This window comes from Ambystoma mexicanum, chromosome 1p (genome assembly GCF_040938575.1).
Source record: "Ambystoma mexicanum isolate Mex_15411 chromosome 1p, UKY_AmexF1_1, whole genome shotgun sequence".
NCBI classification, from domain to species: Eukaryota; Metazoa; Chordata; class Amphibia; order Caudata; family Ambystomatidae; genus Ambystoma; species Ambystoma mexicanum.
Window position 1 is genome coordinate 99741890 of NC_090921.1, and position 25952 is coordinate 99767841.

General features: G+C 47.0%; 1 protein-coding gene across 1 annotated transcript in view; it reads right to left on the minus strand.

The window, feature by feature from the left end:
* Positions 1-25952, minus strand: part of TM4SF5 (transmembrane 4 L six family member 5) — a 127698-nt gene that overhangs the window by 23161 nt on the left and 78585 nt on the right. The gene's annotated exons all lie outside the window — the stretch shown is intronic.

The following is a 25952-nucleotide window of genomic DNA, read 5'->3' on the forward strand; positions in this document are numbered from 1 at the left end:
CCATTTAGACCTAAACTTCCTCCCCCGAATAAATTCAATGGTCAAGTGCGGAAACCTCCGGCTATCAAATTTCTAAAAATCTAAAAACATCCTAACCTACAGATAAATGAAACATGGTGCTTTGCTTTTTAGTCAAGACATATCTTTTCATTGGTTGTGGTCCGTACGCAGTTTTAGGGTCAAAGGGTCTTCATTGCACAGCAGTACACATTCTTGGCTAAACCAGCGATGTTTCCTTGGGTCAATGATGCTCCTTGAATGTAGTCTTCACAAATACCTATCAGGCAAGAGCCCACAATACCTCCTTGACCTAGAGGACACCCTAATAGCTTACCATGAGGAATTACTCCCCATCCTTCTTTCTGTGGACATTTCCAGGCCGAGGTTATTCTTACCCATCAGCCAAACCCCATACCTCAGGTTTGAGCTTGTCAGTGTTCTTGTCCACCTCAGAATACCGACCCCATTAGGCTCTGCAATCAGCTACTCTTTCCTTTGGCCTTTAGACCCCAATAGGCTCTGCAATCAGCTACTCTTTCCTTTGGCCTATAGACCCCAATAGGCTCTGCATTCAGCTACTCTTTCCTTTGGCCTTTAGACCCCATTAGGCTCTGCAATCAGCTACACTTTCCTTTGGCCTATAGACCCCAATAGGCTCTGCATTCAGCTACTCTTTCCTTTGGCCTTTAGACCCCAATAGGCTCTGCAATCAGCTACTCTTTCCTTTGGCCTATAGACCCCAACAGGCTCTGCATTCAGCTACTCTTTCCTTTGGCCTTTAGACCCCATTAGGCTCTGCATTCAGCTACTCTTTCCTTTGGTCTATAGACCCCAATAGGCTCTGCTTTCCGTTGGCCTTGTAACTATAGCCATGCTGCAGGCTAAAGACCCCAACCGGCTCTGCAATCAGCCCCTCTTCCCTTTGGTTTTCTAGATCTATCCAGAATCTGGACTATAACGCCCAATAGGCTCTGCAACGAGCTCCTCTTTCCTTTTGTCCCTTAGCTCTAGCCATGTTCTGGGCTATAACCACCCGTAGGCTCTACAATCAGCTCCTCTTTCTTTTGGTCTTCTAGTTCTAGCCAGGTTCTGGGCTATAACCACCCATAGGATCTACAATCAGCTCCTCTTTCTTTTGGTCTTGTAGTTCTTGCCAGATTCTGGGCTATAACCGCTGCTAGGCTCAACAATCAGCTCCCCTTTCATTTGTTCTTCTAGCTCTAGCCAGGCTCTTGGAAAAAGCCACAGTAGGAGTTTGGTAACATGGCTCAAGGTCTGAGCTGCTCTGCCCAGCAAATGAAACTCCTTTCCTGCTCTCACTCCCAATCCACCACCAACTCCCTAATTTTAGTTCAGTACTCCCTTGTCAACTGATTGTGCCTGGCTCCTTTTATTTTGTTCTCTTTGTCCCAACTACCCCAATAAAACGTGGGACCATTTGCCTCATTTTCCCATTCTCTCAAGGCTATATGACTGGCTAAGGCACCCTTATCCCACCTCCTGGCCATGTGTATTCTTTCCTTTTCCCTCATTACGATCATTTCTTGTAATTATCCCTACATTAATGGCTTCAATGATTGTTTCCTGATCGTTGGCCATGAGCTCAAAAGCAGTGACCACCATTGTGAAGTCAGGCACACCTGTCATTGCATCTGGGTGCTTCCACAGGTCACTCTCCTGCTTCCCTGAGGGCTGGTTCTGAAATGGGCCTCGCATATATCTCTCACGGTCCCCCTCCTCTCTCCACCTCCCCAGTAAATATACTCCATGTTAACGATTCAGTGTAAGCAAGTCAATGAGTTGCTGCCCCAGTCCTCGATGGTGATGGAACAAGGCTGTGACCTCTCTTTGATTCTGATGCTGACTGTCAGCATTCTGTGATCTCTCTGAGGTGCACATCCTAAAAACACCTAACTGTCTATCAGCGGCCTTCATTTAGATCAATGTCTATTGCTACAGCCCTCAGTAGACTTACCCTGGATATGTCTATTCCAACAGCACTCCATAGACGTACCCCAGAGACCTTTATGTCCATTCCTACAGCCCTCAGAAGAGGTTCCCTGGAGACCTTTATCTCAATTCCTTCAACCCTCTGTAGACGTACACTGGAGACCTGTATGTCTATTGCTACAGCCCTCAGTAGACATAACCGGGAGACCTTTATGTCTATTGCTACAGTCCTCAGTAGAAGTACCCTGGAGACCTTTATGTCTATTGCAACAGCCCTCAGTAGATATAACCTGGAGAACTTTATGTCCATCCCTACAGCCCTCAGTATACGTACCCTGGAGACCTTCATGTCTATAGCTACAGCCCTCAGTAGACATACCCTGGAGACCTTTATGTCTATTGCTACAGTCCTCAGGAGAAGTATCCTGGAGACCCTTATGTCTATTGCAACAGCCCTCAGTAGATATAACCTGGAGAACTTTATGTCTAGCCCTACAGCCCTCAGTAGACGTACCCTGGAGACCTTCATGTCTATTGCTACAGCCATCAATAGACGTACCCCAGAGACCTTTATGCCCATTCCTACAGCCCTCAGTAGACGTACCCTGGAGACCTTTATGTCTATTGCTACAGCCCTCAGTAGACGCACCCTGGAGAACATTATGTCTATTGCTGCAGCACTCAGTAGACGTTTTCTGGAGACCTTTATGCCTATTGCTACAGCCCTCAGTAGATGTACCCTGGAGACCTTAATGTCTATTCTTTCAGCCCTCAGTAGACGTACCCTGGGGGCTTGTATGTCTATTCCTACAGCCCTCAGTAGATGCACCTCAGAGACCTTTATGTCTATTCCTTCATTCCTCAGTAGACGTACCCCAGACACCTTTATGTCTATTCCTACAGCCCTCCATAAATGTACCCTGGAGACCTTTATGTCTATTCCTACAGCCCTCAGTAGACATACACTGGAGACCTTCATGTCTATTGCTACAGTCCTCAGTAAAAGTACCCTGGAGACCTTTATGTCTATTGCTACAGCCCTCAGTAGATATACCCTGGAGAACTTTATGTCTATCCCTACAGCCCTCAGTAGAAGTACCCTGGAGACCTTCATATCTATTGCTACAGCCCTCAGTAGACGTACCCCAGAGACCTTTATGTCCATTCCTATAGCCCTCAGTAGACGTACCCTGGAGAACTTTATGTCTATTGCTACAGCCCTCAGCAGACGTTTCCTGGGTACCTTTATGTCTATTGCTGCAGCCCTCAGTAGACGTTTCCTGGAGAACTTTATGTCTATTGCTACAGCCCTCAGTAGATGTACCCTGGAGACCTTAATGTCTATTCTTTCAGCCCTCAGTAGACAAACCCTGGAGTCTTGTATTTCTATTCCTACAGCCCTCAGTAGATGCACCCCAGAGACCTTTATGTCTATTCCTTCATTCCTCAGAAGATGCACCCTGGAGACCATTATGTCTATTCCTACAGCCCTCAGTAGACGTACCCTGGAGACCTTTATGTCTATTCCTACAGCCCTCAGTGGATGTATCCTGGAGACCTTTACATCTATTCCTACAGCCCTCAGTAGAAGTGCCCTAGAGACATTTCTGTCCATTCCTACAACCCTCAGCAGACGTTCCGTGGACACCTTTATGTCTAGCCCTACAGCCCCAGTAGACATACCCCAGAGACCTTTATGACTATTCCTTCAGCCCTCAGTACTCGCACCCTGGAGACCTTCATGTCTATTCCTTGAGCCCTCAGTAGACGGACCCTGGAGACGTTAATGTCTATTCCTATAGCCCTCTGTAGACGTACCCTGGAGACCTTTATGTCTATTCCTACAGCCCTCTGTAGACGTACTCCTGGAGACCTTAATGTCTATTCCTACAGCCCTCAGTAGATGCACCTTGGAGACATTTATGTATATTGCTACAGCACTCAGTAGATATACCCTGGAGACCTTTATGTCTATTCCTACAACCCTCAGTAGACATACCCTGGAGACCTTAATGTCTATCCCTACAGCCCTCAGTAGACGCACCCTGATGACATTTATGTATATAACTGCAGGCCTCGGTAGATATACCATGGAGACCATTATGTCTATCCCTACAGCCCTCAGCAGACGCACCCTTGAGACATTTATGTCTATTCCTACAGCCGTCAGTAGACGTACCCTGGAGACCTTTATGTCTATTCCGTCAGCTCTCAGTAGACGTACCCTGGAGACCTTAATGTCTATTCCTACAGCCCTCAGTAGACGTACGCTGGAGACCTTTGTATCTATTCCTACAGCCCTCAGTAGACGCACCCTGGAGACATTTATGTCTATTCCTTCAGCCCTCAGTAAACATACCCTGGAGAACTTTATGTCTATTCCTACAGCCCTCAGTGGATGTATCCTGGAGACCTTTACATCTATTCCTACAGCCCTCAGTAGAAGTGCCCTAGAGACATTTCTGTCCATTCCTACAACCCTCAGCTGACGTTCCGTGGACACCTTTATGTCTAGCCCTACAGCCCCCAGTAGACGTACCCCAGAGACCTTTATGACTATTCCTTCAGCCCTCAGTACTCGCACCCTGGAGACTATCATGTCTATTCCTTGAGCCCTCAGTAGACGGACCCTGGAGACGTTAATGTCTATTCCTATAGCCCTCTGTAGACGTACCCTGGAGACCTTTATGTCTATTCCTACAGCCCTCTGTAGACGTACCCTGGAGACCTTAATGTCTATTCCTACAGCCCTCAGTAGATGCACCTTGGAGACATTTATGTATATTGCTACAGCACTCAGTAGATATACCCTGGAGACCTTTATGTCTATTCCTACAACCCTCAGTAGACATAACCTGGAGACCTTAATGTCTATCCCTACAGCCCTCAGTAGACGCACCCTGATGACATTTATGTATATAACTGCAGGCCTCGGTACATACACCATGTAGACCATTATGTCTATCCCTACAGCCCTCAGCAGACGCACCCTGGAGACATTTATGTCTATTCCTACAGCCCTCAGTAGACGTACCCTGGAGACCTTTATGTCTATTCCGTCAGCTCTCAGTAGACGTACCCTGGAGACCTTAATGTCTATTCCTACAGCCCTCAGTAGACGTACGCTGGAGACCTTTGTATCTATTCCTACAGCCCTCAGTAGACGCACCCTGGAGACATTTATATCTATTCCTTCAGCCCTCAGTAAACATACCCTGGAGAACTTTATGTCTATTCCTACAGCCCTCAGTGGATGTACCCTGGAGACCTTTACATCTATTCCTACAACCGTCAGTAGAAGTGCCCTAGAGACATTTCTGTCCATTCCTACAGCCCTCAGCAGGCATTCCGTGGAGACCTTTATGTCTATCCCTACAGCCCCCAGTCGACGTAACCCAGAGACCTTTATGACTATTCCTTCAGCCCTCAGTACTCACACCCTGGAGACCTTTATGTCTATTCCTTCAGCCCTCAGTAGACGAACCCTGGAGACCTTAATGTCTATTCCTATAGCCCTCTGTAGACGTACCCGGGAGACCTTTATGTCTTTTCCTACAGCCCTCAGTAGACGTACCCTAGAGATCTTTATGTCTATTCCTTCAGCCCTCAGTAATTGCATCCCAGAGACCTTTATGTCTATTCCTTCAGCCCTCAGTAGACGTACCCTGGAGATCTTAATGTCTATTCCTATAGCCCTCTGAAGATGTACCCGGGAGACCTTTATGTCCATTCCTACAGCCCTCTGTAGATGTACCCCAGAGACCTTCATGTCCATTCCTACAGCACTTAGTAGACCTTCCATGGAGACCTTTATGTCTATTCCTACAGCCCTCAGTAGATGTACCCTGGAGACCTTAATGTCTATTCCTACAGCCCTCACTAGACGTACCCTGGAGACCTTTATGTCTATTCCATCAGCTCTCAGTAGATGTACCCTGGAGACCCTAATGTCTATTTCTAAAGCCCTCAGTAGACGTACGCTGGAGATCTTTGTATCTATTCCTTCAGCCCTCAGTAGACGAACCCTGGAGACCTTAAAGTCTATTCCTATAGCCCTCTGTAGATGTACCCGGGAGACCTTTATGTATATTCCTACAGCCCTCAGTAGACGTACTCTAGAGATCTTTATGTCTATTCCTTCAGCACTCAGTAGCCGCATCCCAAGGACCTTTATGTCTATTCCTTCAGCCCTCAATAGACGTGCCCTGGAGACCTTAATGTTTATTCCCATAGCCCTCTGTAGACTTACCCGGGAGACCTTTATGTCCATTCCTACAGCCCTTAGTAGACCTTCCATGGAGACCTTTATGTCTATTTCTACAGCCCTCAGTAGACGCACCCTGGAGACATATATGTATATTGCTACAGTCCTCAGTAGATATACCCCGGAGAAAATTATGTCTATTCCTACAGCCTTCAGTAGACGTACCCTGGAGACCTTAATGTCTATTCCTACAGCCCTCAGTAGACGCACCCTGGAGACATTTATGTCTATCCAGTGAGCCCTCAGTAGACACACCCTGGAGACATTTATGTCTATTCCTACAGCCCTCAGTAGATGTACCCTGGAGACCTTAATGTCTATTCCTACAGCCCTCAGTAGACGTACCCTGGAGACCATTATGTCTATTCCGCCAAATCTCAGTAGACGTACCCTGGAGACCTTAATGTCTATTCCTACAGCTCTCAGTAGACGTACGCTGGAGACCTTTATATCTATTCCTACAGCCCTCAGTAGACGCACCCTGGAGACATTTAGGTACATTGCTACAGCCCTCAGTTGATATACCCTGGAGACCTTTATGTCTATCCATGGAGCCCTCAGTAGATGCACCCTGGAGACATTTATGTATATTCCTACAACCCTCAGTAGACATACCCTGGAGACCTTTATGTCTATTCCTACAGCTCTCAGTAGACGTACCCTGGAGACCTTAATGTCTATTCCCACAGCCCTCAGTAGGCGTACGCTGGAGACCTTTTTATCTATTCCTACAGCCCTCAGAAGACGCACCCTGGAGACATTTATTTCCATTCCTACAGCCCTCAGTAGACGTTCCATGGAGACCTTCATGTCTATTCCTACAGCCCTCAGTAGACTTAGCGTAAATACTTTTATGTCTATTCCCACAGCCCTTAGTAGATGTACCCCAAAGACATTTATGTCTATTCCTACAGCCCTCAGTAGACGTACCCTGGAGACCTTTATGTCTATTCCATCAGCTCTCAGTAGACCTACCCTGGAGACCTTAATGTCTATTCCTAAAGCCCTCAGTAGACGTACGCTGGAGATCTTTGTATCTATTCCTACAGCCCTCAGTAGACGCACCCTGGAGAAATGTATGTCTATTCCTAAAGCCCTCAGTAAACGTACACTGGAGAACTTTATGTCTATTCCTACAGCCCTCAGTGAATGTACCCTGGAGACCTTTACATTTATTCCTACAGCCCTCAGTAGAAGTGCCCTAGAGGCATTTCTGTCCATTCGTACAGCCCTCAGCAGACGTTCCGTGGAGTCCTTTATGTCTATCCCTACAGCCCCCAGTAGATGTGCCCCAGAGACCTTTATGACTATTCCTTCAGCCCTCAGTACTCGCACCCTGGAGACCTTTATGTCTATTCCTTCAGCCCTCAGCAGACGAACCCTGGAGACCTTAAAGTCTATTCCTATAGCCGTCTGTAGATGTACCCGGGAGACCTTTATGTATATTCCTACAGCTCTCAGTAGGCGTACTCTAGAGATCTTTATGTCTATTCCTTCAGCCCTCAGTAGCCGCATCCCAGAGACCTTAATGTCTATTCCCATAGCCCTCTGTAGACGTACCCGGGAGACCTTTATGTCCATTCCTACAGCCCTTAGTAGACCTTCCATGGAGACCTTTATATCTATTTCTACAGCCCTCAGTAGACGCACCCTGGAGACATTTATGTACATTGCTACATCCCTCAGTTCATATACCCTGGAGACCTTTATGTCTATCCAGGGAACCCTCAGTAGACACACCCTGGAGACATTTATATCTATTCCTACAGCCCTCAGTAGACCTACGCTGGAGACCTTTATAACTATTCCTACAGCCCTCAGTAGATGCACCCTGGAGACATTTATGTACATTGCTACTGACCTCAGTTGATATACCCTGGAGACCTTTATGTCTATCCATGGAGCCCTCAGTAGACGCATCCTGGAGACATTTATGTCTATTCCTACAGCCCTCAGTAGATGTACCCTGGAGACCTTTATGAATATTCCTACAGCTCAGTAGACGTACCCTGGAGAGCTTAATGTCTATTCCTACAGCCCTCAGTAGACGTACGCTGGAGACCTTTATATCTATTCCTACAGCCCTCAGTAGACGCACCCTGGAGACATTTATGTCTATTCCTAAAGCCCTCAGTAGACATACCCAGAGACTTTCATGTCCATTCCTACAGCCCTCAGTATACGTTCCATGGAGACCTTTATGTCTATTCCTACAACCCTCAGTAGACTTAGAGTAAATACTTTTATGTCTATTCCCACAGCCCTTAATAGATGTACCCCAAAGACCTTTATGTGTATTCCTACAGCCCTCAGTAAACATACCCGATAGACCTTTATATCCATTCCTACAGCCCTCAGTAGACGTACCCCAGAGACCTTCATGTCTATTCCTACAGCCCTCAGTCGACGTAACCCAGATAACTTAATGTCTATTCCTACAGCCCTCAGTCGATGTACCCTATAGGCTTTTATGTCTATTCCTAAAGCCCTCCGTAGATGTATCCTGGAGACTTTTTTGTCTATTCCTACAGCCCTCAGTAGACGTACCCTGGAGGCTTCCATGTCCATTCCTACAGCCCTCAGTAGACGTACCCTAGAGATCTTTATGTCTATTTCTTCAGTCCTCAGTAGTCGCACCCCAGAGACCTTTATGTCTATTCCTACAGCCCTCAGTAGATGTACCCTGGAGACATTTATATCTATTCCTACAGCCCTCAGTAGAAGTGCCCTAGAGACCTATATGTCTATTCCTTCATTCCTCAGAAGACGCACCCTGGAGACCTTTATGTCTATTCCTACAGCCCTCAGTAGACACACCCTGGAGACATTTAGGTCTATTCCTACAGCCCTCAGTAGACGTACGCTGGAGACCTTTATATCTATTCCTACAGCCTTCAGTAGACACACCCTGCAGACATTTATGTACATTGCTACAGCGCTCAGTTGATATACCCTGGAGACTTTTATGTCTATCCATGGAGCCCTCAGTAGACGCACCCAGGAGACATTTATGTATATTCCTACAGCCCTCAGTAGACGCACCCTGGAGACATTTATGTATATTCCTACAGCCCTCAGTAGATGTACCCTGGAGACCTTTATGTCTATTCCTACAGCTCTCAGTAGATGTACCCTGGAGACCTTAATGTCTATTACTACAGCCCTCAGTAGACGTACGCTGGAGAACTTTATATCTATTCCTACAGCCCTCAGTAGACGCACCCTGGAGACATTTATGTCTATTCCTACAGCCCTCAGTAGACATACCCAGAGACCTTCATGTCCATTCCTACAGCCCTCAGTAGAAGTTCCATGGAGACCTTCATGTCTATTCCTACAGCCCTCAGTAGACTTAGCGTAAATACTTTTATGTCTATTCCCACAGCCCTTAGTAGATGGACCCCAAAGACATTTATGTCTATTCCTACAGCCCTCAGTAGACGTACCCTGGAGACCTTTATGTCTATTCCATCAGCTCTCAGTAGATGTTCCCTGGAGACCTTAATGTCTATTCCTAAAGCCCTCAGTAGACATACGCTGGAGATCTTTGTATCTATTCCTACAGCCCTCAGTAGACGCACCCTGGAGAACTTTATTTCTATTCTTACAGCCCTCAGTGAATGTACCCTGGAGACCTTTACATTTATTCCTACAGCCCTCAGTAGAAGTGCCCTAGAGGCATTTCTGTCCATTCGTACAGTCCTCAGCAGACTTTCCGTGGAGACCTTTATGTCTATCCCTACTGCCCCCAGTAGATGTACCCCAGAGACCTTTATGACTATTCCTTTAGCCCTCAGTACTCGCACCCTGGAGACCTTTATGTCTATTCCTTCAGCCCTCAGTAGACGAACCCTGGAGACCTTAAAGTCTATTCCTATAGCCCTCTGTAGATGTACCCGGGAGACCTTTATGTATATTCCTACAGCCCTCTGTAGACGTTCCCTAGAGATCTTTATGTCTATTCCTTCAGCCCTCAGTAGCCGCATCCCAGGGACCTTTATGTCTATTCCTTCAGCCCTCAATAGACGTGCCCTGGAGACCTTAATGTTTATTCCCATAGCCCTCTGTAGACGTACCCAGGAGACCTTTATGTCCATTCCTACAGCCCTTAGTAGACCTTCCATGGAGACCTTTATGTCTATTTCTACAGCCCTCAGTAGACGCACCCTGGAGATATTTATGTATATTCCTACAGTCCTCAGTAGATATACCCCGGAGACCATTATGTCTATTCCTACAGCCCTCAGTAGACGTACCCTGGAGACCTTAAAGTCTATTCCTACAGCCCTCAGTAGACGCACCCTGGAGACATTTATGTACATTGCTACAGCCCTCAGTTGATATACCCTTGAGACCTTTATGTCTATCCAGGGAGCCCTCAGTAGACACACCCTGGAGACATTTATGTCTATTCCTACAGCCCTCAGTAGATGTACCCTGGAGATCTTAATGTCTATTCCTACAGCCCTCAGTAGACGTACCCTGGAGACCATTATGTCTATTCCGCCAAATCTCAGTAGACGTACCCTGGAGACCTTAATGTCTATTCCTACAGCACTCAGTAGACGTACGCTGGAGACCTTTATATCTATTCCTACAGCCCTCAGTAGACGCTCCCTGGAGACATTTATGTACATTGCTACAGCCCTCAGTTGATATACCCTGGAGACCTTTATGTCTATCCATGGAGCTCTCAGTAGACGCACCCTGGAGACATTTATGTATATTCCTACAGCCCTCAGTAGACATACCCTGGAGACCTTTATGTCTATTCCTACAGCTCTCAGTAGACGTACCCTGGAGACCTTAATGTCTATTCCCACAGCCCTCAGTAGACGTACGCTGGAGACCTTTATATCTATTCCTACAGCCCTCAGTAGACGCACCCTGGAGACATTTATGTCCATTTCTACAGCCCTCAGTAGACCTTCCATGGAGACCTTCATGTCTATTCCTACAGCCCTCAGTAGACTTGGCATAAATACTTTTATGTCTATTCCCACAGCCCTTAGTAGATGTACCCCAAAGACATTTATGTCTATTCCTACAGCCCTCAGTAGACGAACCCTGGAGACCTTTATGTCTATTCCATCAGCTCTCAGTAGACGTACCGTGGAGACCTTAATGTCTATTCCTAAAGCCCTCAGTAGACGTACGCTGGAGATCTTTGCATCTATTCCTACAGCCATCAGTAGACGCACCCTGGAGAAATGTATGTCTATTCCTGAAGCCCTCAGTAAACGTACCCTGGAGAACTTTATGTCTATTCCTACAGCCCTCAGTGAATGTACCCTGGAGACCTTTACATTTATTCCTACAGCCCTCAGTAGAAGTGCCCTAGAGGCATTTCTGTCCATTCGTACAGCCCTCAGCAGACGTTCCGTGGAGACCTTTATGTCTATCCCTACAGCCCCCACTAGATGTGCCCCAGAGACCTTTATGACTATTCCTTCAGCCCTCAGTACTCGCACCCTGGAGACCTTTATGTCTATTCCTTCAGCCCTCAGCAGATGAACCCTGGAGACCTTAAAGTCTATTCCTATAGCCCTCTGTAGATGTACCCGGGAGACCTTTATGTATATTCCTACAGCTCTCAGTAGACGTATCCTAGAGATCTTTATGTCTATTCCTTCAGCCCTCAGTAGCCGCATCCCAGGGACCTACATGTCTATTCCTTCAGCCCTCAATAGACGTGCCCTGGAGACCTTAATGTCTATTCCCATAGCCCTCTGTAGACGTACCCGGGAGACCTTTATGTCCATTCCTACAGCCCTTAGTAGACCTTCCATGGAGACCTTTATGTCTATTTCTACAGCCCTCAGTAGACGCACCCTGGAGACATTTATGTACATTGCTACAGCCCTCAGTTCATATACCCTGGAGACCTTTATGTCTATCCAGGGAGCCCTCAATAGACACACCCTGGAGACATTTATGTCTATTCCTACAGCCCTCAGTAGACCTACGCTGGAGACCTTTATAACTATTCCTACAGCCCTCAGTAGACGCACCCTGGAGACATTTATGTCTATTCCTACAGCCCTCAGTAGATGTACCCTGGAGACCTTTATGACTATTCCTACAGCTCAGTAGACGTACCCTGGAGACCTTAATGTCTATTCCTACAGCCCTCAGTAGACGTACGCTGGAGACCTTTATATCTATTCCTACAGCCCTCAGTAGACATACCAAGAGATCTTCATGTCCATTCCTACAGCCCTCAGTATACATTCCATGGAGACCTTTATGTCTATTCCTACAGCCCTCAGTAGACTTAGCGTAAATACTTTTATATCTATTCCCACAGCCCTTAATAGATGTACCCCAAAGACCTTCATGTCTATTCCTACAGCCCTCAGTCAACGTAACCCAGATAACTTTATGTCTATTCCTACAGCCCTCAGTCGACGTACCCTATAGGCTTTTATGTCTATTCCTAAAGCCCTCCGTAGACGTATCCTGGAGACTTTTTTGTCTATTCCTACAGCCCTCAGTAGACCTACCCTGGAGGCTTCCATGTCCATTCCTACAGCCCTCAGTAGACGTACCCTAGAGATCTTTATGTCTATTTCTTCAGTCCTCAGTAGTCGCACCCCAGAGACCTTTATGTCTATTCCTACAGCCCTCAGTAGACATACCCAGAGACCTTCATGTCCATTCCTACAGCCCTCAGTAGACGCACCCTGGAGACATTTATGTATATTCCTACAGCCCTCAGTAGATGTACCCTGGAGACCTTTATGTCTATTCCTACAGCTCTCAGTAGATGTACCCTGGAGACCTTAATGTCTATTACTACAGCCCTCAGTAGACGTACGCTGGAGAACTTTATATCTAGTCCTTCAGCCCTCAGTAGACGCACCCTGGAGACATTTATGTCTATTCCTACAGCCCTCAGTAGACATACCCAGAGACCTTCATGGCCATTCCTACAGCCCTCAGTAGACGTTCCATGGAGACCTTCATGTCTATTTCTACAGCCCTCAGTAGACTTAGCGTAAATACTTTTATGTCTATTCCCACAGCCCTTAGTAGATGTACCCCAAAGACATTTATGTCTATTCCTACAGCCCTCAGTAGACGTACCCTGGAGACCTTTATGTCTATTCCGTCAGCTCTCAGTAGACGTACCCTGGAGACCTTAATGTCTATTCCTGAAGCCCTCAGTAGACGTACGCTGGAGATCTTTGTATCTATTCCTACAGCCCTCAGTAGACGCACCCTGGAGAAATTTATGTCTATTCCTACAGCCCTCAGTAAACATACCCTGGAGAACTTTATGTCTATTCCTACAGCCCTCAGTGAATGTACCCTGGAGACCTTTACATTTATTCCTACAGCCCTCAGTAGAAGTGCCCTAGAGGTATTTCTGTCCATTCGTACAGCCCTCAGCAGACGTTCCGTGGAGACCTTTATGTCTATCCCTCCTGCCCCCAGTAGATCTGCCCCAGAGACCTTTATGACTATTCCTTCAGCCCTCAGTACTCGCACCCTGGAGACCTTTATGTCTATTCCTTCAGCCCTCAGTAGACGAACCCTGGAGACCTTAAAGTCTATTCCTATAGCCCTCTGTAGATGTACCCGGGAGACCTTTATGTATATTCCTACAGCCCTCAGTAGACGTACCCTAGAGATCTTTATGTCTATTCCTTCAGCCCTCAGTAGCCGCATCCCAGGGACCTTTATGTCTATTCCTTCAGCCCTCAATAGACGTGCCCTGGAGACCTTAATGTTTATTCCCATAGCCCTCTGTAGACGTACCCGGGAGACCTTTATGTCCATTCCTACAGCCCTTAGTAGACCTTCCATGGAGACCTTTATGTCTATTTCTACAGCCCTCAGTAGAAGCACCCTGAAGACATTTATGTATATTGCTACAGTCCTCAGTAGATATACCCCGGAGACCATTATGTCTATTCCTACAGCCCTCAGTAGACGTACCCTGGAGACCTTAATGTCTATTCCTACAGCCCTCAGTAGACGCACCCTGGAGACATTTTTGTACTATGCTACAGCCCTCAGTTGATATACCCTTGAGACCTTTATGTCTATCCAGGGAGCCCTCAGTAGACACACCCTGGAGACATTTATGTCTATTCCTACACCCCTCAGTAGATGTACCCTGGAGACCTTAATGTCTATTCCTACAGCTCTCAGTGGACGTACCCTGGAGACCATTATGTCTATTCCGCCAAATCTCAGTAGACGTACCCTGGAGACCTTAATGTCTATTCCTACAGCACTCAGTAGACGTACGCTGGAGACCTTTATATCTATTCCTACAGCCCTCAGTAGACGCACCCTGGAGATATTTATGTATATTACTACAGTCCTCAGTACATATACCCCGGAGACCATTATGTCTATTCCTACAGCCCTCAGTAGACGTACCCTGGAGACCTTAATGTCTATTCCTACAGCCCTCAGTAGACGCACCCTGGAGACATTTATGTACATTGCTACAGCCCTCAGTTGATATACCCTTGAGACGTTTATGTCTATCCAGGGAGCCCTCAGTAGACACACCCTGGAGACATTTATGTCTATTCCTACAGCCCTCAGTAGATGTACCCTGGAGACCTTAATGTCTATTCCTACAGCCCTCAGTAGACGCACCCTGGAAACATTTTATTCTATTCCTATAGCCCTCAGTAGACGTACCCTGGAGACCATTATGTCTATCCCTCCAAATCTCAGTAGATGTACCCTGGAGACCTTAATGTCTATTCCTACAGCCCTCAGTAGACGTACGCTGGAGACCTTTATATCTATTCCTACAGCCCTCAGTAGACGCACCCTGGATACATTTATGTACATTGCTATAGCCCTCAGTTGATATACCCTGGAGACCTTTATGTCTATCCATGGAGCCCTCAGTAGACGCACCCTGGAGACATTTATGTATATTCCTACAGCCCTCAGTAGACGTACCCTGGAGACCTTTATGTCTATTCCTACAGCTCTCAGTAGACGTACCCTGGAGACCTTAATGTCTATTCCTACAGCTCTCAGTAGACGCACCCTGGAGAAATGTATGTCTATTCCTACAGCCCTCAGTAAACATACCCTGGAGAACTTTATGTCTATTCCTACAGCCCTCAGTGAATGTATACTGGAGACCTTTACATTTATTCCTACAGCCCTCAGTAGAAGTGCCCTAGAGGTATTTCTGTCCATTCGTACAGCCCTCAGCAGACGTTCCGTGGAGACCTTTATGTCTATCCCTCCTGCCCCCAGTAGATGTGCCCCAGAGACCTTTATGACTATTCCTTCAGCCCTCAGTACTCGCACCCTGGAGACCTTTATGTCTATTCCTTCAGCCCTCAGTAGACCAACCCTGGAGACCTTAAAGTCTATTCCTATAGCCCTCTGTAGATGTACCCGGGAGACCTTTATGTATATTCCTACAGCCCTCAGTAGACGTACCCTAGAGATCTTTATGTCTATTCCTTCAGCCCTCAGTAGCCGCATCCCAGGGACCTTTATGTCTATTCCTTCAGCCCTCAATAGACGTGCCCTGGAGACCTTAATGTTTATTCCCATAGCCCTCTGTAGACGTACCCGGGAGACCTTTATGTCCATTCCTACAGCCCTTAGTAGACCTTCCATGGAGACCTTTATGTCTATTTCTACAGCCCTCAGTAGAAGCACCCTGAAGACATTTATGTATATTGCTACAGTCCTCAGTAGATATACCCCGGAGACCATTATGTCTATTCCTACAGCCCTCAGTAGACGTACCCTGGAGACCTTAATGTCTATTCCTACAGCCCTCAGTAGACGCACCCTGGAGACATTTATGTACTATGCTACAGCCCTCAGTTGATATACCCTTGAGACCTTTATGTCTATCCAGGGAGCCCTCAGTAGACACACCCTGGAGACATTTATGTCTATTCCTACAGCCCTCAGTAGATGTACCCTGGAGACCTTAATGTCTATTCCTACAGCCCTCAGTAGACGCACCCTGGAAACATTTATGTCTATTCCTATAGCCCTCAGTAGACGTACCCTGGAGACCATTATGTCTATTCCTCCAAATCTCAGTAGATGTACCCTGGAGACCTTAATGTCTATTCCTACAGCCCTCAGTAGACGTACGCTGGAGACCTTTATATCTATTCCTACAGCCCTCAGTAGACGCACCCTGGATACATTTATGTACATTGCTATAGCCCTCAGTTGATATACCCTGGAGACCTTTATGTCTATCCATGGAGCCCTCAGTAGACGCACCCTGGAGACATTTATGTATATTCCTACAGCCCTCAGTAGACGTACCCTGGAGACCTTTATGTCTATTCCTACAGCTCTCAGTAGACGTACCCTGGAGACCTTAATGTCTATTCCTACAGCCCTCAGTAGACGTACGCTGGTGACCTTTATATCTATTCCTACAGCCCTCAGTAGACGCACCCTGGAGACATTTATGTCTATTCCTACAGCCCTCAGTAGACATACCCAGAGACCTTCATGTCCATTCCTACAGCCCTCAGTAGACGTTCCATGGAGACCTTCATGTCTATTCCTACAGCCCTCAGTAGACGCACCCTGGAGACATTTATGTCTATTCCTACAGCCCTCAGTAGACGTACACTGGAGACCTTTATGTCTATTCCTTCAGCTCTCTGTGGACGTACCCTGGAGACCTTAATGTCTATTCCTAAAGCCCTCAGTAGACTTACGCTGGAGATCTTTGTATCTATTCCTACAGCCCTCAGTAGATGCACCCTGGAGACATTTATGTCTATTCCTACAGCCCTCAGTAAACGTACCCTGGAGAACTTTATGTCTATTCCTACAGCCCTCAGTGGATGTACCCAGGAGACCTTTACATTTATTCCTACAGCCCTCAGTAGAAGCTCCCTAGAGACATTTCTGTCCATTCCTACAGCCCTCAGCAGACGTTCCATGGAGACCTTTATGTCTATCCCTACAGCCCCCAGCAGACGTACCCCAGAGACCTTTATGACTATTCCTTCACCTCTCAGTACTCGCACCCTGGAGACCTTTATGTCTATTCCTTCAGCCCTCAGTAGACGAACCCTGGAGACCTTAAAGTCTATTCCTATAGCCCTCTGTAGATGTACCCGGGAGACCTTAATGTATATTCCTACGGCCCTCAGTAGACGTACCCTAGAGATCTTTATGTCTATTCCTTCAGCCCTCAGTAGACGCATCCCAGGGACCTTTATGTCTATTCCTTCAGCCCTCAGTAGACGTACCCTGGAGACCTTAATGTCTATTCCTATAGCCCTCTGTAGACGTACCCGGGAGACCTTTATGTCCATTCCTACAGCACTCAGTAGACGCACCCTGGAGACATTTATGTATATTGCTACAGTCCTCAGTAGATATACCGCTGTGACCATTATGTCTATTCCTACAGCCCTCAGTAGTCATACCCTGGAGACCTTTATGTCTATCCAGGGAGCCCTCAGTAGACACACCCTGGAGACATTTATGTCTATTCCTACAGCCCTCAGTAGACCTACGCTGGAGACCTTTATAACTATTCCTACAGCCCTCAGTAGACGCACCCTGGAGACATTTATGTGCATTGCTACTGCCCGCAGTTGATATACCCTGGAGACCTTTATGCCTATCCATGGAGCCCTCAGTAGACGAATCCTGGAGACGTTTATGTCTATTCCTACAGCCCTCAGTAGATGTACCCTGGAGACCTTTATGACTATTCCTACAGCTCAGTAGACGTTCCCTGGAGACCTTAATGTCTATTCCTACAGCCCTCAGTAGACGTACGCTGGAGACCTTTCTATCTATTCCTACAGCCCTCAGTAGACGCACCCTGGAGACATTTATGTCTATTCCTACAGCCCTCAGTAGATGTACCCTGGAGACCTTAATGTCTATTCCTACAGCCCTCAGTAGACGCACCCTGGAGACATTTATGTCTATTCCTATAGCCCTCAGTAGACGTACCCTGGAGACCATTATGTCTATTCCGCCAAATCTCAGTAGACGTACCCTGGAGACCTTAATGTCTATTCCTACAGCCCTCAGTAGACGCACCCTGGATACATTTATGTACATTGCTACAGCCCTCAGTTGATATACCCTGGAGACCTTTATGTCTATCCATGGAGCCCTCAGTAGACACACCCTGGAGACATTTATGTATATTTCTACAGCCCTCAGTTGACGTACCCTGGAGACCTTTATGTCTATTCCTACAGCTCTCAGTAGACGTACCCTGGAGACCTTAATGTCTATTCTTACAGCCCTCAGTAGACGTACGCTGGAGACCTTTATATCTATTCCTACAGCCCTCAGTAGACATACCCAGAGACCTTCATGTCCATTCCTACAGCCCTCAGTAGACGTTCCATGGAGACCTTCATGTCTATTCCTACAGCCCTCAGTAGACTTAGCGTAAATACTTTAATGTCTATTCCCACAGCCCTTAGTAGATGTACCCCAAAGACATTTATGTCTATTCCTACAGCCCTCAGTAGACGTACCCTGGAGACCTTTATGTCTATTCCTTCAGCTCTCTGTAGACGTACCCTGGAGACCTTAATGTCTATTCCTAAAGCCCTCAGTAGACGTACGCTGGAGATCTTTGTATCTATTCCTACAGCCCTCAGTAGATGCACCCTTAAAACATTTAAGTCTATTCCTACAGCCCTCAGTATACGTACCCTGGGGAACTTTATGTCTATGCCTACAGCCCTCAGTGGATGTACCCAGGAGACCTTTACATTTATTCCTACAGCCCTCAGTAGAAGCACCCTAGAGACATTTCTGTCCATTCCTACAGCCCTCAGCAGACGTTCCGTGGAGACCTTTATGTCTATCCCTACAGCCCCCAGCAGACGTACCCCAGAGACCTTTATGACTATTCTTTCACCCCTCAGTACTCGCACCCTGGAGACCTTTATGTCTATTCCTTCAGCCCTCAGTAGACAAACCCTAGAGATCTTTATGTCTATTCCTTCAGCCCTCAGTAGCCGCATCCCAGGGACCTTCATGTCTATTCCTTCAGCCCTCAGTAGACGTACCCTGGAGACCTTAATGTCTATTCCTATAGCCCTCTGTAGACGTACCCGGGAGACCTTTATGTCTATTGCTACAGCCCTTAATAGACCTTCCACGGAGACCTTTATGTCTATTCCTACAGCACTCAGTAGACGCACCCTGGAGATATTTATATATATTGCTACAGTCCTCAGTAGATATACGCTGAGACCATTATGTCTATTCCTACAGCCCTCAGTAGTCATACCCTGGAGACCTTTATGTCTATCCAGGGAGCCCTCGGTAGACACACCCTGGAGACATTTATGTCTATTCCTACAGCCCTCAGTAGACCTACGCTGGAGACCTTTATAACTATTCCTACAGCCCTCAGTAGACGCACCCTGGAGACATTTATGTGCATTGCTACTGCCCTCAGTTGATATACCCTGGAGACCTTTATGTCTATCCATGGAGCCCTCAGTAGACGCATCCTGGAGACATTTATGTCTATTCCTACAGCCCTCAGCAGATGTACCCTGGAGACCTTTATGACTATTCCTACAGCTCAGTAGACGTTCCCTGGAGCCCTTAATGTCTATTCCTACAGCCCTCAGTAGACGCACGCTGGAGACCTTTCTATCTATTCCTACAGCCCTCAGTAGACGCACCCTGGAGACCTTCATGTCCATTCCTACAGCCCTCAGTATACGTTCCATGGAGACCTTTATGTCTTTTCCTACAGCGCTCAGTAGACTTAGCGTAAATACTTTTATGTCTATTCCCACAGCCCTTAATAGATGTACCCCAAAGACCTTTATGTGTATTCCTACAGCCCTCAGTAAACATACCCGAGAGACCTTTATATCCATTCCTAAAGCCCTCAGTAGACGTACCCCAGAGACCTTCATGTCTATTCCTACAGCCCTCAGTCGACGTAACCCAGGTAACTTTATGTCTATTCCTACAGCCCTCCGTAGACGTATCCTGGAGACTTTTTTGTCTATTCCTACAGCCCTCAGTAGACGTATCATGGAGGCTTCCATGTCCATTCCTACAGCCCTCAGTAGACGTACCCTGGAGACATTTATATCTATTCCTACAGCCCTCAGTAGAAGTGCCCTAGAGACCTATATGTCTATTCCTTCATTCCTCAGAAGACACACCCTGGAGACCTTTATGTCTATTCCTACAGCCCTCAGTAGACACACCCTGGAGAAATTTAGGTCTATTCCTACATCCCTCAGTAGACGTACGCTGGAGACCGTTATATCTATTCCTACAGCCCTCAGTAGACGCACCCTGCAGACATTTATGTACATTGCTACAGCGCTCAGTTGATATACCCTGGAGACCTTTATGTCTATCCATGGAGCCCTCAGTAGACACACCCAGGAGACATTTATGTATATTCCTACAGCCCTCAGTAGATATACCCTAGAGACCTTTATGTCTATTCCTACAGCCTTCAGTAGACGTACCCTGAAGACCTTAATGTCTATTCCTACAGCCCTCAGTAGACGTACGCTGGAGACCTTTATATGCTTTCGTACAGCCCTCAGTAGACGCACCCTGGAGAAATTTATGTCTATTCCTACAGCCCTCAGTAGACATACCCAGAGACCTTCATGTCCATTCCTACAGCCCTCAGTAGACGCACCCTGGAGACATTTTTGTATATTCCTACAGCCCTCAGTAGATGTACCCTGGAGACCTTTATGTCTATTCCTACAGCTCTCACTAGATGTACCCTGGAGACCTTAATGTCTGTTACTACAGCCCTCAGTAGACGTACGCTGGAGAACTTTATATCTATTCCTAGAGCCCTCACTAGACGCACCCTGGAGACATTTATGTCTATTCCTACAGCCCTCGGTAGACATACCCAGGGACCTTCATGGCCATTCCTACAGCCCTCAGTAGACGTTCCATGGAGACCTTCATGTCTATTCCTACAGCCCTCAGTAGACTTAGCGTAAATACTTTTATGTCTATTCCCACAGCCCTTAGTAGATGTACCCCAAAGACATTTATGTCTATTCCTACAGCCCTCAGTAGACGTACCCTGGAGACCTTTATGTCTATTCCATCAGCTCTCAGTAGACGTACCCTGGAGACCTTAATGTCTATTCCTAAAGCCCTCAGTAGACGTACGCTGGAGATCTTTGTATCTATTCCTACAGCCCTCAGTAGACGCACCCTGGAGAAATGTATGTCTATTCCTACAGCCCTCAGTAAACGTACCCTGGAGAACTTTATGTCTATTCCTACAGCCCTCAGTGAATGTACCCTGGAGACCTTTACATTTATTCCTACAGCCCTCAGTAGAAGTGCCCTAGAGGCATTTCTGTCCATTTGTACAGCCCTCAGCAGATGTTCTGTGGAGACCTTTATGTCTATCCCTACTGCCCCCAGTAGATATACCCCACAGACCTTTATGACAATTCCTTCAGCCCTCAGTTCTTGCACCCTGGAGACCTTTATGTCTATTCCTTCAGCCCTCAGTAGATGAACCCTGGAGACATTTATATCTATTCCTACAGCCCTCAGTAGAAGTGCCCTAGAGACCTATATGTCTATTCCTTCATTCCTCAGAAGACACACCCTGGAGACCTTTATGTCTATTCCTACAGTTCTCAGTAGACACACCCTGGAGACATTTAGGTCTATTCCTACATCCCCCAGTAGACGTACGCTGGAGACCTTTCTATCTATTCCTACAGCCCTCAGTAGACGCACCCTGCAGACATTTATGTACATTGCTACAGCGCTCAGTTGATATACCCTGGAGACCTTTATGTCTATCCATGGAGCCCTCAGTAGACGCACCCAGGAGACATTTATGTATATTCCTACAGCCCTCAGTAGATGTACCCTAGAGACCTTTATGTCTATTCCTACAGCCTTCAGTAGACGTACCCTGAAGACCTTAATGTCTATTCCTACAGCCCTCAGTAGACGTACGCTGGAGACCTTTATATCCTTTCCTACAGCCCTCAGTAGACGCACCCTGGAGAAATGTATGTCTATTCCTACAGCCCTCAGTAGACGTACCCTGGAGACCTTTATGTCTATTCCATCAGCTCTCAGTAGACGTACCCTGGAGACCTTAATGTCTATTCCTAAAGCCCTCAGTAGACGTACGCTGGAGATCTTTGTATCTATTCCTACAGCCCTCAGTAGACGCACCCTGGAGAAATTTATGTCTATTCCTACAGCCCTCAGTGAATGTACCCTGGAGACCTTTACATTTATTCCTACAGCCCTCAGTAGAAGTGCCCTAGAGGCATTTCTGTCCATTTGTACAGCCCTCAGCAGACGTTCTGTGGAGACCTTTATGTCTATCCCTACTGCCCCCAGTAGATGTACCCCAGAGACCTTTATGACTATTCCTTCAGCCCTCAGTACTCGCACCCTGGAGACCTTTATGTCTATTCCTTCAGCCCTCAGTAGATGAACCCTGGAGACCTTAAAGTCTATTCCTATAGCCCTCTGTAGATGTACCCGGGAGACCTTTATGTATATTCCTACAGCCCTCAGTAGACGTACCCTAGAGATCTTTATGTCTATTCCTTCAGCCCTCAGTAGCCGCATCCCAGGGACCTTTATGTCTATTCCTTCAGCCCTCAATAGACGTGCCCTGGAGACCTTAATGTTTATTCCAATAGCCCTCTGTAGACGTACCCGGGAGACCTTTATGTCCATTCCTACAGCCCTTAGTAGACCTTCCATGGAGACCTTTATGTCTATTTCTGCAGCCCTCAGTAGACGCACCCTGGAGACATTTATGTATATTGCTACAGTCCTCAGTAGATATACCCCGGAGACCATTATGTCTATTCCTACAGCCCTCAGTAGACGTACCCTGGAGACCTTAATGTCTATTCCTACAGCCCTCAGTAGACGCACCCTTGAGACATTTATGTACATTGCTACATCCCTCAGTTGATATACCCTTGAGACCTTTATGTCTATCCAGGGAGCCCTCAGTAGACACACCCTGGAGACATGTATGTCTATTCCTACAGCCCTCAGTAGATGTACCCTGGAGACCTTAATGTCTATTCCTACAGCCCTCAGTAGACGCACCCTGGAGACATTTATGTCTATTCCTATAGCCCTCAGTAGACGTACCCTGGAGACCATTATGTCTATTCCGCCAAATCTCAGTAGACGTACCCTGGAGACCTTAATGTCTATTCCTACAGCCCTCAGTAGACGTGCGCTGGAGACCTTTATATCTATTCCTACAGCCCTCAGTAGACGCACCCTGGAGACATTTATGTACATTGCTACAGCCCTCAGTTGATATACCCTGGAGACCTTTATGTCTATCCATGGAGCCCTCAGTAGACGCACCCTGGAGACATTTATGTATATTCCTACAGCCCTCAGTAGACGTACCCTGGAGACCTTTGTGTCTATTCCTACAGCTCTCAGTAGACGTACCCTGGAGACCTTAATGTCTATTCCTACAGCCCTCAGTAGACGTACGTGTCAGGATTAGTCAGGCGAGTACAAAGGCAGCGAATATGGCAAGGGAAATGTGCACTAAATCACACAGTGAATAGCTTCGAATTAAACTACGTGCACACAGGAACAACGACTCATGTATGCTAGAACCCAGGAGTGCAAATAGAGTGTGACAACAAAACCAATATATGAAAAGGGATGTGGGGTAAGCACCTGACCGCGAGGAAAGTCGGCAAGCGCCTTACCCCCAATTGCTGTTACAGGTACTGACAGCGCTAAACCCACGTGGAGGGAAAGCAATGACAGGATCTGTGAACTAACACTCTTGATGGTATTAAATAAGGGAACTAAAGAACAGTACTCACAAGGACGAGATAAACCTCTTGAATGTCAGCTAGCCCACGAATCCTGTTGATGAAACTGGGACCCAGAAAGGCTAGAACAGCAATGGGAGGAAAACTAAATACCTAAGTTGGAATAGTGATTACAAATGAGTGAGGAAAACATAAGCATTCACACAGGAGCTAGCTACAACCGCACACCAAACCTAATAATCAAATGGGAAATAAATGCAGAAGTGCAATGGAAAACATGGAATGGATCCCAATAGAAAGTAAGGATCAGGAGCAGGGAAAAATGAAATAACCAATGCAAACTTCTCCCTACCCCTCCAAGGAAAAGACAGGAAGCTAATCTAAGAGGAAGGCTAAGGCATACGGGTTTACAGCAGCAAAGGACAGAGTCAAAGAAATATAGAACACAGACAAACTGGGCTGCATCTAAAAGGGGAAAGCACTGAGAAATGCTGCCTGCAAACAGAGGAAGACAAAAAGGGAATCAAGGGAGCAGAAATCAATTAGCGCATGAATCCGAGATTCAGGGTGGAGGAACAAGAAAACAGGAACTAGGAACTAGGTACAAAGGCAAGGAACAAGGAACAAGGGACTAGTCACAACAGGAACACTGCAAACGATGACCAGCGCTGGACTGAAGTAAGACTGAGGCTTTTAAAGCTGCTTAACGAGCACACGCCTCAGGTGTGCTGACTGCTGCACCTGCAGCCACAGGTGTTGCCTATCCTCCACCCAACCTTGTCCTGCAAGGGTGGAGGTGAAGCAGTGGGCCAGGCATTCTGGGAAGCATAGTCATTTGGTTAAAGAAGCATGCTGGCTGCCAAAAACCTGGAATGGATCCGGAAGGGAAGTAGCTTGGAAAATAGGGATTTAGCACTCCCAATTCATCACAGCACTGTAGCATAAGGTTCGGAGGAAAAGTCCAGTAGGGAATAAACCCCAAATCATGCCCCCAAGTGGTGGGAACGGGAGCGAAGGGAGCGAGTCGTGACAGTATACCCCCTCCCACGGCCGTCTTCGGGTGCCCGCCACCCGCACGCGACATCTTCTTTCCATGATGGGAGTGCTTTGTCTTTGGAGGTGGTACTGATGGAAACAGTGGCTTCTGGTGAGGAAGAGACTCATGGTTCGAAGAAAGGCATGAAGGACTTGCAGGACCTGAAGCAGAGTTGGAAGGTCCAGGAAGCTCAGTCACTGGGAGTGGACCCTTATAAGTCTTTGAGGAGGTAGGCAGGCTGGTGCAACATGCCTTAGAAAAATGGTAGAAGCCCTGTTAGCCTTTCTGCCGAGAGTGGACATGCGGGAGGTGAGGAAATTGCTGGCTTCAGAAAAGGTTTATGTTCAGCCATTAGAGAAGGTGGCGGCTGAGATGGAATTTCAGATTTTCTTCTGTCATTCATCTGGGAAAAGGCTTGTGGTTGAAAGTGACTAAGGTTTGACTGCACATGTTCTACGCCTTGGAGACCTGAAAGTCCAATGGGTTCTACAAGGCTGGTACTCCTGGTGACAGTCGTGTAACCACCTTGTTGCACGTGGGATACAACAGCAGGGACGTTTGGCATACTGATAGGAGTGATAGACGCAGTACTTGGTATTTCAGGCACACTCGCAGAAGGAGCAATAACAGACACATTTTGAACTGCAGCAGTCATTCCCTTCCTTTGGCTACTAGCACCCAACTGGTGCTTCTTGGCGGAATACTGTTGACAAGTCCTGTAGGTAATACGCCGGTCTGCACCACCCTCTGTGCACACCCAGGTGAGTGGTTCTGACTCATCACTTGGTCCTGCTTGATGACTCTGAAGCGGGAGCTGGCAAAAGTCTCAAACTCTGATGCTGCATTTTTAGGAGGCTCTCATGCTAAAGTGAAGCAGTTGGGAGAATCGTCTTGTGGAAAAGGCAGGCATTCTGGTGCTCCTCCTGAAGCAAAAGAA